The sequence below is a fragment of the Cynocephalus volans genome, chromosome 15 (assembly GCF_027409185.1).
Source record: "Cynocephalus volans isolate mCynVol1 chromosome 15, mCynVol1.pri, whole genome shotgun sequence".
NCBI lineage: Eukaryota > Metazoa > Chordata > Mammalia > Dermoptera > Cynocephalidae > Cynocephalus > Cynocephalus volans.
Window position 1 is genome coordinate 27047470 of NC_084474.1, and position 12359 is coordinate 27059828.

A 12359-nucleotide genomic window follows, 5' to 3' on the forward strand; every position below is an offset into this window, starting at 1 on the left:
CCTAATTTATCCAGGAAAGTTCTGAATAATAATTATTGGGGAGTGGGGGGCAGGAAGTCACAGAGTAAATAAAGAAAGTGACCGCCACTGTTGGAGTCTCTGCGACTGCGCTGTCGCGGTGCTACAGTCAGCACACCTGGGCCCACCCAGTCCCTTCCAATCCGTACCTATGTTTGGTCCCCTTAGTCGGTGTCTAGAAACTTACTCAAACGAAAAACGATCCGGGGGCTGAGCCCGTGGTGCACTCGGGAGAGTGCGGCGCTGGGAGCGCGGCGACGCTCCCGCCGCGGGTTCGGATCCCATGTAGGAATGGCCGGTGCACTCACTGGCTGAGTACCGGTCACGAAAAAGACAAAAAAAAAAAAAAAAGAAGAAGAAAAAAAAAGAAAAGAAAAACGATCCGGGAGTAGGCATATGTTTATCTACACGGATGTTTAGCATGGCTATTTGTCATACTGAAAAATTGGAAGCTACCTGAATGACTAACAATAGGCTATTTATGGCAATCTTTTTAGTGGAATTTAATGCGTCCCTTTAAAGTCATTTCATGGGAGAATACTTACAATCGACAGAAAATGCTCACCACATGCTAAGCGGGAAGAGGCAGTTTACAGAGCAGTTTCTGGTTAAAAAAGAAAAGGTAGACATACATACTCTGGATGGACAGAGACTGCAAAATGGTTGTCTCCAGGTGGCTGGGTACTGAGCATAAGTTTCCCGCAGTGTTGTATTTGTAATAAGAGGGGAAAAGTCATTTTAAATATCTCAGATTTGCTCCTCTCCCAATCATCTCGACCCCTGGCCTCCCTCGGGTTGCGGGCTTGGGGAAGCGGGCGGGGTCTCCAGGGAGGGCATTCGCCTCCGCCGCGTCTCCCACGTGCGGGGACCCGTGCGGCCCCGTGCGGCCCCAGGACTCGGGCTGCAGCGGGGCGGCGCGAAGCTGGCGGGACCTCGCCCTCTGCTGGCCCGGAGGCGGGTTGGGGGCGTGGACGGCGTCTCGAAGCCCACACCCCCTCTCCACCCGGAGCCCCTCTCGAGGCTGTGGGGGAGCCCTGCCGGCGGTGCGTTTTCCTAAGTGTGTTGAATTCGGGAATCGATCCGAAATTACAAGGCCAATTAAATATCCTCCGATTTAGAGCTCTGATTAGGCCTCAGAGGCTTCAAACAGCCCGTTCAGCCTCTGGGGACGCCCGGGGTGGTGACCTTTTGCATCTCTTCCTCCAGAAGTCTCCCGAAGGCTGTCACTGGGCGTGGGTGGGGGCTGCTCTGCGGCCTCCCCTCCCAGCGCCCCCAGCTGGTGGGGAGGAACGGTCTTAGGGTTTCAGAGCAGAGACCGGATCGACTCCCACTGGAGACCAGAAAACTAGGGAGAGAGGTGGAACCCAAGGCGGCTGCTGGCTCCTCGGGGCCCCAGCCGGGAGAGGGTGTCCTAGCCAACTGCTGGCCCTTGCCTTGGGGGCATCTGCTCACGGGTCCCTGGGAACTGTGATTGTATTCCTCGGAATCTGCCATGTTGCCCCCCTCAAACAAACGGGATACCCCCTTCTGCAATTCTGTCCTTCTTGATTGCCCTGTTGGAGGCTGCTAGTGACAAGGTTTTATTGAGTTTTCTAGTTCAAATGCTTATCCGTTTTGCTCTCCATTTGGCCTTTCCAAACGGGACCGAAAGAGGAAAGTCTGATAAAGACAAAAGTTAACTGAGATCGCGCTTACCTTGCATATTTTGTTCATGGAAGCTTTAGCAATAATAATATAATCCAACGTCCTCACTTGACAGATAAAGAAGCTGAGGGTGTAGAGCTTCAGCTCTACATAAGGACAACCCTGAAAGAATTCAAATGAGACCCGGAGAAGCTTGTTAGGAGGGTTTCCCATCTCATTTCCCTCTGCCGAGCTACTAACACCTGGAAAAACGTAGTTTCTACCTGTCTTCAATTAAGAACTACATATGAGCTCCCTATAGATATATACCTGCTATTTAGAAAGTTTGGATTCTTTTTAGATTGTTTAGTATTATACTGTGAGCTTTTTTCAGTGTCGTGCAGGAGGTTCTTAAAAATGTTTGTAGAAAGAATGCCAAACATTCTTTGAAAAATCTCCATTTTGATAGCCGTCCCACTTCTCTTGTATGTGCCACAAATCCTGTTGCTGAACATTTAGGTTGTCAACACTTTTCGTTGTCAAAAAGAATGTTGCTAAGAACACCCTTGTTCATAAACTTTTGCATTTCTGACTGTCTTTAGAAGCGATTCTTAGAATTGGAATTACCAGGTTAAAGACTACAGACCTTTTGGCGCACAGTGCTTAACTGCTTCCTAAAAGGGTTGTGCCAATCTACAGATCTAGCAGAATGAGTGCTCACTTTCTTTCATTAGTGGGGAGGTTGAGAATTTGTTGTGAGTATATGAAAGTGACAAGGTCTATAACCAGCTAGATTGGTGACCAGATGGGGTATTCTAGAGGCATCACCTTGCTTATCTTTTTTTTCTTTTTTTTTTTTTAAGGCTAGTCAAGTTAAACAGTGGGAGTGGAGAAGGAACAAAGAAATCTGTAACTGGTTGTGATCAATTAGTTGTAAACACCACTGCACTCCAACCCATGATCCATAAGCCCGCCGTGCTTGGCATCTCCAACACTCAGCACTATGCACGTGGCTGACTAAATGAATGTGTTTCCATTTTGCTTCCCCCCCCCCCTCCTAGTCCCACAGGTCACAAGCTGGTGGATCTCTGAGGCTGTCATCTCTCTGGGCCTGAAAATAGGAAGATACACAGCTGCCAGCACCGGGCATAAGGACATCATTGTCTTGTCTTTCCCATTCTTGTTTTTGCACATGCCATGCTTTCCATTTGTTCTTTCTCTCTGTTTCCTTGTCTTCTCTTCAGGCTGTCATGTGCCATGGGCGGCCGCTGTCAGTCTTATTTACGGATATTTTGGCTCCATGGTAATGACAATTAAAAGAAGGCCAGATCTCACCTTTCATACACTCGTTCATTCATTTATTCATTCAATACATATTTATTGAGCCACCTATTACACATAGGCCAGTATACTTGTTGGGGACACAGAAGGAAATGATATTAATATCTAACACTGATTTAACATGTACTAAATAACAGGCACTGCATTAAGGATAAGATTACCTACATGATTTTACTTAATCCTTATCATAGCCCAATCAGATAAATACTATTATTTCCACCATCTTACAGATAAGGGAACTGATGCCTACATTAGTTAAAGGTCACACACTGTTTAAATGGTGCAGCCTAGATCCCAATCCAGTCAGTCAGCACTAAAAGCTAGATTCCAAGAGGCTGGACAGTGTGCCAGGCAAAAGAGGTGGAGGCCCTGAGGCAGAAAGTCATTTGGCTTGTTAAAGAGGCTGTAAGAAAATGAATGTAAAGGCAGCATATCTCAGGATGAGATGGAGAAAGAAGCAAGGCCTTGTAGAGTAGTTAGTGTTAAAGACTATAAATGTGAAGCTATTAAAAGGTTTTGAGCAAAGGAGTGATAACAGATTTGTGTTTTGAAAAGACGCCTCTGGCTGGGAAGAAAACGATCGGAGAGGTGCAGAAGTAGATGCAACAGCTCTTGTGTCTGTCCAGGTGGAGAAGACAGAGACTTAGGCTTCTGAAATGAACTGTGTGAACTGGACGTGAGGTGACAACCAGTTTCCAAGGGCGGTAGATGGTGGTGCCATTTCTCAGATAGGGACCTGGGGGACGATCAGGCTTGTAGAAAAGATCTTGAGTTTAGTTTTGGATGTGTCCAAATCAGTTGCCTCCGAGACACACAAGTAGAGATTCCAAATAGGAAGTCAGATCAAAATGTAGGAATCGTTAATGTACAGATGGCAATTGAAGTGAGCTATGGCAGTGCAGAAGACTGTGCAGGGACAGAGGGCACAGTGACAAGGGGGCAGAACACCAATATTTACAGGATGAGTATAGGAAGGAAGCCTGTAAATGTACTAGAGTAATCAGGGGGTCGAGGAACATCAGGAGGGACCCTGTGTTTTGCAGGTGCTGACCCACACCTACAGGATACGCAGGGCAGGTTAGAGTATCCATGGGGACTGGAAGTCATGTTGCCTCCTTCTCGATTCTCACACACCTGTGAACTGCAACTGGTGATTCTGCTGTGGGCTGACAGGCAGTCCTCCTGCCCCATTTGTTTCAGCAGAACGTAATTTCGGAGGTCCAGGCAAGTGACTTTTAGGGCTTGTCTTTGTGGTTTCTTTCCATTTTTTACATTTTTAGCTCAACTTACCAAAAAAAGGTAGTGATAATTTGGTGAAAGAATGCTTAGATTTCACCGTCCACATTTTCCTTACTCTTATTTTCCTCCATTTCCACATTAGCCATTAACAAGTAAACACAATTGAACATTTTAAAATACCTTTAGAACTGCACAAACAGAAATATCTTCAGAAAACACCAAGGTGCAGAGTCCCAGTTCTTTTCCTAGATCCGTTAGTGACTAGTCCCATTTAGGCACTATTTTTCTCCTAACAAAACTGATCCTGTAACAACCATGGAGTCCCTGCTGTGCAAGATGCACAACTGCTGAGATGATCCAGACTAGGTGCTCGGTAATTATTAAATGAGAGGAGGATGGGAGCGAGGAAGAGAAGAAGAGAGCGAAAGAACTAGAAGATGATTCTTGTCATAAAAGAGCCCACAGCTTGGTGGTGATGATCTACTTGAAATAACTCTCAGATGTTATGGAAAAATGTTCACAATATGCTTGTTTCCTAATAACGTGGTTGAAAATTCATCCTAGTGTGCTTTGGATCAAATAGGTATGCAAATACAAAATGCTTTAGGTGAGATGGATAATTTAAGACCATAAAAACAGTGAATCTGTGTTTGAAATGAGAAAATAAACTTAAATTACCCTGCATGATAGCATAAGAGCCAATTTTAGCCCATCTGCTTTTTAGTAATTTATCAACCAATCATTAAGTGAGTTAACTCTATACCCGGGGAACGCTGATGGCAGCATTAGCCATAAATAAATAAGCTAATATGTACAACAGCTAAATGAATAGACTTTTCCTTGGGTGTTTTATGGCCTGAAAAGAATGCAGCTTTTCATTAGAGGAATCATTTGAAAATGTGGAAACTGATACTGCCATAGTTCAGTGCCCATTGATAATGGCCTCTGTTTAGTTGTGCGGGTGGGAGACTGATGTCCATTTACTTTCGCAAAGATTGTTATTGAATGAAACCTTTAATGGGGGTGTTTACAATCCCACTCAGCTAAGAGCTCAGGGCGGCCTTAGAATAGTCTTTCCCTCCACCCTGACAGCTCTTAGAGAATCAATACAGGTAAATGTCAGTTGGTGGTCAGCAGTCCTGTAAGCAGAAAGGTGGAGCTGAAATGGAAACTGACAGGTAGCCACTTAGAGAGAGGGTAGGGGGTAAACACTTTGAAAAGTGAAGCTTCTCTCGGGAGTGAGGGAGTATCCAGCCCTCACTTTACAGTTAATGCTGGGATCAGAAAGGAAGAGATTAGGAACAAAGACTAGACAGCTGGGGGAAAGCCATTCGGAGCTTAGGAAAGGCCTTCCCTCTGGGTGGTACCTTTAGAGCCCCAGAATTCATATGGTTTGTCCACTCGTACCATCTGTCATTGGTCTTATTTTTTTTTAATTATCTTAAAATATTTATTATTTAAATATTTAAAGTAATAAATATTTTTATTATTTAAATTATTTAAAAATAATTTTTAAAAATTGTGATAAAATACACATAACAAAATTTACCATCTAAACCATTTTTTTTTTTTTAAAGATGACGGGTTAGGGGATCTTAACCCTTGACTTGGTGTTGTCAGCACCACGCTCAACCAGTGAGCTAACCAGCCATCCCTATGTGGGATCCGAACCCGCGGCCTTGGTGTTATCAGCACCACACTCTCCCGAGTGAGCCACGGGCCGGCCCTCTAAACCATTTTAAGTAGACAGTTCAGTGGCATTAAGTACATTCACATTGTTGTATAGCCGTCATCATCATCCATCTCCAAAATTCATCACATCTTGCAAAACTGAAACTCTGTACCCATTAAACAATAGCTCCCCACAGCCCCAATAATCACCATTCTACTTTCTATGAATTTCACTATTCTACATACCTCATATTAGTGGAATCACACATAATTTGTCCTTTTGTGACTGGATTACTTCATTTAGCATAGTGTCCTCAAGGTTATCCATGCCGTAGCATGTATCAAATTTCCTTCCTTTTTAAGGCTGAATAATATTCCATTGTATGTGTATACATTTTGTTCATTCATTCATCCATCGGTGGACATTTGGGTTGCTTCCACGTTTTGGTTCTGTGTAGTCTCATTTTCTTGACCCTAAATTCACTAACTCATCCTCTTTCCCAGGTAGCAGTTTTAACAGCCATCAAGACCCAGAAAACCTTCCTGAGAAACTCAGAACAGCAATACTTAGGTTTGGAGCACCCCCAGTCCTTCTGCCCTCCCCACCCTTGCCCCTCAGCACTTACCTTAAGAGTATATACTGTAACAGTACAAAACACTGCCTTTTAAAGATCATTAGTGCTTCAAAACTTTTGATCACAAGGACCTTCTGGGTGCTCATTAAAATGTCAGATTCTCAGACCCTCACTGCACCCAGGACTGGGGTTCAGTGGTTCAGAGGAGCATCCTGGGAACCTGGGGTTTAATAGGCACTCCAGGGGATTCTTATCTTTAGGGAAGTTTGAGAAACTTGGGCTTTAGCTTGATAGAGACCCCTTTACTACCAACAATCCCCCTCTATTTGGGAGTTACAATATTAAATCTTGATAAATGCAAGGCTGGTTGTATTTCTTTCTAAATACGGATTCTCAATCTTGCAGCATGCCATCCATTACTAGAAAGTTAGAGGCCAGGTACTACCTGAATAAATAAACAGATGTAACCATGAATTTAACTCTTCTCATTTTACATCTGAAATCAGTTTTGTTTTTTTTTGTTTTTTTTAAAGATAACCAGTAAAGGGATCTTAATCCTTGACTTGGTGTTGTCAGCACCACACTCAGCCAGTGAGCTAACCGGCCATCCCTATATAGGGATCCAAACCCGTGGCCTTGGTGTTATCAGCACCACACTCCCCCAAGTAAGCCATGGGCCGGCCCTGAAATCAGTTTTTAGGTCTGGACTGATAGACCCATTGATGACTGACATTTAGGTTATGAGATTAGGTTTCTCAGAGAGTTATTTCCCCTACTCTGCCTTTAATCATTTCTGTAATTAGGTAATTTACACACAGATCCTTATTTTTCAGTGTCTCTTGAAGTTTTGTATTTATTTATTTATTTTATTTATTTATTTATTTATTTTTTTAAAAAGATGACCGGTAAGGGGATCTCAACCCTTGGCTTGGTGTTGTCAGCACCATGCTCAGCCAGTGAGCAACTGGCCATCCCTGTATAGGATCCGAACCCGTGGCCTTAGTGTTATCAGCACCGCACTCTACCGAGTGAGCCACGGGCCAGCCTGTTTTGTATTTATTTTTAAGTAATACAGATTGAAATCACCCTTTCTTCATTTTTACTTCCTCTCCCTCTCAAATCTTGCCACACCTTGAAAAAACAATTGCATGTAAGTACCTAAGTAACTGGTGAACCAGGAGAGGACTTTGCAATTGATAAACTGACAACTTCCAAAGTTCCTGGTAAGCAATGCTCGAAAATCTTCTCTCACCAGACTCCACTGGGCATTTGTGATTCCTCAGGCTCGGGACTCCCAGGTGACCAGAGCTGTGGATAGCCCAAAGGGGCTTTGGTTTTCCTATTTGAGCATTGTCTTCAGTATTGGGCTTCCCAAGCCCTTCAGTCCTCCCCTTGGGCAGATGGAAAAGACTGGAATCCCATATCACACCAGCTCTTGTAACCTGGGATCCTAGTCAACATACAGGGAAGATATCAGACCTCCAGTTATCATGAGAACAGACAGCTGCCTCGGGCTTGCCCAGAACAGGGTTTACTTCTGAAGGGATTTGGTTTTTAAGAACTGGGAAGGGCCGGCCCGTGGCTCACGCGGTAGAGTGCAGTGCTGATAACACCAGGGCCACTGGTTCGGATCCTATACAGGGATGGCCGGTTTGCTCACTGGCTGAACGTGGTGCTGACAACACCAAGCCAAGGGTTGAGATCCCCTTACCGGTCATCTTTTAAAAAATAAATAAAGAAAGAACTGGGAAATTGACACAGCAGCCTCCTTCTAAGGGAGAACCTGGGAGAACAACCTTGGAAGACACTTTGCCCAGTTTTAGTGGAAGATAGTTTCAAAATGAAATTTAAAAGTATTTGGCTTTGGCATCTTTAAATCAGATGACCTGGAGGAGTGGAATTCATGAAGAGGCTCTTGAGGGCCTTCCCTGGTTCAGGTTGTGCAGCCTCGCAGCAATTAGGGAGGGAATTTTTTCAAAAGAAAAAATCCTACTGTCCTGAGAAACACGCTCAAAGTCAATAAAATGAGTGGTTTTGTTGTGCACTATGTTTTCCCTCTCTATTATCTTGCTGCATCTCAATGCATGAATAGGTTAAGAATGAGAAAAATCACATATCTGATCCTAAAATCTTACCCAATATTTTTATTAGCACTCAAAAAATAATTGAAATGATATATAGATGCCAAATAGAACACACATGGAAGTAAATGGAAGAACACTTAGCACCTTTAAACCACTTGTAAAACAAATCAAGAATGAAATTCCAGTCCCTTTGATATACATTCTTGATAGCAAACTACTTTCAACACAAAGTACTGTGCTAGAAATAAATCCAGAATACATTTTATAAATCTATGATAGAATTTACATGTTAAAGCATACCCAATTTATTCCACTTTTTAATATATGAGGAATATATCAAGAATGCTGACTTCAAGTATACACAATAAAATTTATTTAAAAAAAGAATCCTGAGATAATTTAAGATGAAAAATAATTTGACTGTAAAAAGAATATTTTATCCTGAGATCATAAGCAGAAATAGAACCAGAATCTTCTCCCTAAACATTTTTTTTCCTTCTTGTTTTATTTCTTTATTTGTTCTCCCTGAACATTTTCTATCCTGTTGTAATTAGGGCTAAATATCTCACTTCAAAATACTATAAAGGGAAAAATCTTTGCATCAATAAATGTAAGCACATTATATTTCTTGCATATGTAATCTCTTTAAATAATGTAGAAAACTTGTTTTCCATACTTTATGAAGAGACTACCAATGAAGGGGAAGTTTATCTCTATTTTATGTTATTCTCAATACTATTTCTCTTTCAAAATAATTTTGGCTGTTGTATTTTGATATTTGTCAATCAACAAAAAAGTTCTATGATTTGATAGTCTAGCTCAATATTTCTATTGAAAGAATTCAATGTACAAATTTGTTCTCTTGAACTTTGGGTACAGTCCATAAGACAACAGTTCAGTGCAATTACTGCCCCTAAGAGTCATGAAGAATTCTGAAAGCTCTTAAAACTGCTTAGGAATGAAATACTGTGCAACTATTAATGTCACAATTGGACCTACCAGTAATAAATGGAGTATGGCAGTATTTGTGATCTTACCTCTGACAATTATACACTGAATGACAGTTCTTCCCAACCCCAGCCTGCCCTGTACTTTGTATGGGTACAAACTGAGCTGACATTATTGCCACATCGCTGAGCCTCTTACAGGCCCCACTGAGGTCCCAAGCATCTATCTAGTTTGATAGCTTCGTTCATTACAACTGCCAACTTCCCCAGGTCCTAGAAGGACACCCTGAGGGCTCATTAAGAGCACCATCAATATCATAGATGGCAATTTACTTTGAGCCTAGTTATTTTTCCAGGGTTTCAAATGTCCCCTTTTATACATTTCCTACTGTTCTAGTGTGTGAGTGGATGATATTAACAACAGATATATAGGCTCAGGTAAGGAAAAGAAATAGGAGCAGAGAAATTACCTCATGAGAAGGTCCCTAAATTCCATTCATACCTGCAAAAAGAGTTCCATATTTCCAACAGAAAGTGAGACCGTTCTGTCGGTATCCATTATTCCCAGTAAAAGCACTGCTCTGCCTGCAATCTGCATTCTAATGGTTTCTCCTAATGAATAGCTTGGTGATTTTGCCAAGTCACCTAATTACTCAGTTTTACCTACTGTTATGTTGCAGGGACGAGGACAAATCAAATCAAGCAATGGTTCTCAAACTTTAATACAGAGTGCTGGGCCCCACCCCTAGACTTGCTGATTCCGTAGGTAACAGGGAGAGTTAGAGAATTTGCATTTTCAACAAGTTCCCAGGTGATGCTGATGCTGATGGTCAAGGAACAACACTTTCAAGAATTTCAGAAAGAAAGCATATATTTCAACAATAAAAACCGCATAATTCTGTTTTGTCTTGACTGACAGCTTAAGGGAAAGGAAATAGATTTATTAAGTATCACAAAGAATGAACCTAAGTTTCAATTCTCACAACACCCTACAACATATTTATTACATTATTTTATGAATGAGGATGTTAAACCTCAGAAATTAAATGACTTGCCCAACATTATACAACAAGGAAATGGTGGACAAATATGTTTGTCCAACTCCAAAATCCATATTTTGTGTTATACCTTGTGTGGTTCCTAACAATGTTCAGCCAGAATTATTACATCAGAGTTTTAATTTCATTCTACTTTTTTTTTCTTTTTTTTTTTTTTGGCGGCTGGCCGGTATGGTCATTCTACTTTCTGTGTGGTGGTTTGTCTTCTATTTTATCTTAGCCTATTTATTATTGTTGTTGTTATAAGCTCATTTAAATTTAGAAATAGGTGAGATACACATCTTTTTTTTCTTTTGGTGGTTGGTGGGTAAGGAGATCCGAACCATTGACCTTGGTGTTATCAGTGCAATATACATTTTATTTTATTTTATTTTATTTTTTATTATTATTATTTTTTTTAAAAGATGACCGGTAAGGGGATCTCAACCCTTGGCCTGGTGTTGTCAGCACCACGCTCAGCCAGTGAGCAAACCGGCCATCCCTATATAGGATCCGAACCCGTGGCCTTGGTGTTATCAGCACCGCACTCTACCGAGTGAGCCACGGGCCGGCCTGCAATATACATTTTAAAGAAAGAAATATAAGAAAGCTGCAGGTAATCGCAAGAAAGATATTATGTTATAAACTGAATGTATTTCCCAAACCAAAAACTGAGATATGTAACCTCATCAATATGGTCAAAACTTGGGGTAAAAAGGTCAGATTGAATGAAATGCTTTCCAAAGTTTTCCAATCTGTGTGGGCATGGGTGATCCATATACACAGATATTATTTGGCGTGCACGCATTCGAGGAAATGACTGTTAGAAAAGGGGGAAAAATTACCTTCCTTTGCTACTATTCTGGTTCAAAGAAAGAAGTAGTTAATTTGAATTATTCAACGAGTGAAAAAAATCAGGATTACACCCAATCCTAATGTCTTGCTTTATTGTTTGATTTTAAAATAATGTTCAAACCCACAAACAGCAAGATGTTTCAAGCAATATATTTTGAATTAGCAGTCAAGAAAGGCTGCCTAATTACATGAGACCCAACCTTTTCAAAAGACCATTGTTCTGACTTAATTAACATCAACTAAAACAATTCTAAAACAACAGGGCACATTCCCATTAGGATAAATTACTCAGACCTAGTCAAGGCAGCAAAGAATTCCCTAGAGGTAAATCTGTCGCCTGCACTACAACTAATTCTCAGAGGACTCTCCTGCAGCTGGGAGCCTCCCTCTGGAAGGGGCATCTGTTCCATATTGAATTTACTCCGTTTTGAGAGACCTGGGCCATGGATAAAAGGTGAAGAAAATCCCTAGGCAGTCAGCAGAAACACAACTTGGGCTGGGACTTACCCTCCTAGCTAGGGTCACCTCTGAAGCACTTTTATCCTGCTTATTCTGGTCTCACATTTTCCGATGTATATTTAAAAGTGTGTTTTTGCTTGCTTTAATACAGGAAGAATGGGATAGTGGAAAAACACTATGTCCTTGGCAGGATTCATAAACTGAGCAGAGTTATTAGTTAAGAGGCTGGACGGGAGTCAGCAGACCTCGCTTTGCCCCTTACAGGCAAATGACCTCAAGCCACTTCCTTCATTTTTCAACCTCCATTCCTCATTCGTGAAGTGGCAAACTCCGTGGTATAATCTCATAGGGTTAGTGCTCCATACCTGTTGGCTATTACTACCCCATGAGAGTTGTCTGCTGTCTCTCTTCACATGAGAAAAACGCATTCCCTACACACTCGCCATCAGCCTCTGATACCTTCTACGGTACATTCTTCTTTCCATTGGGCCGCTCTATTTTTTTGTTTTG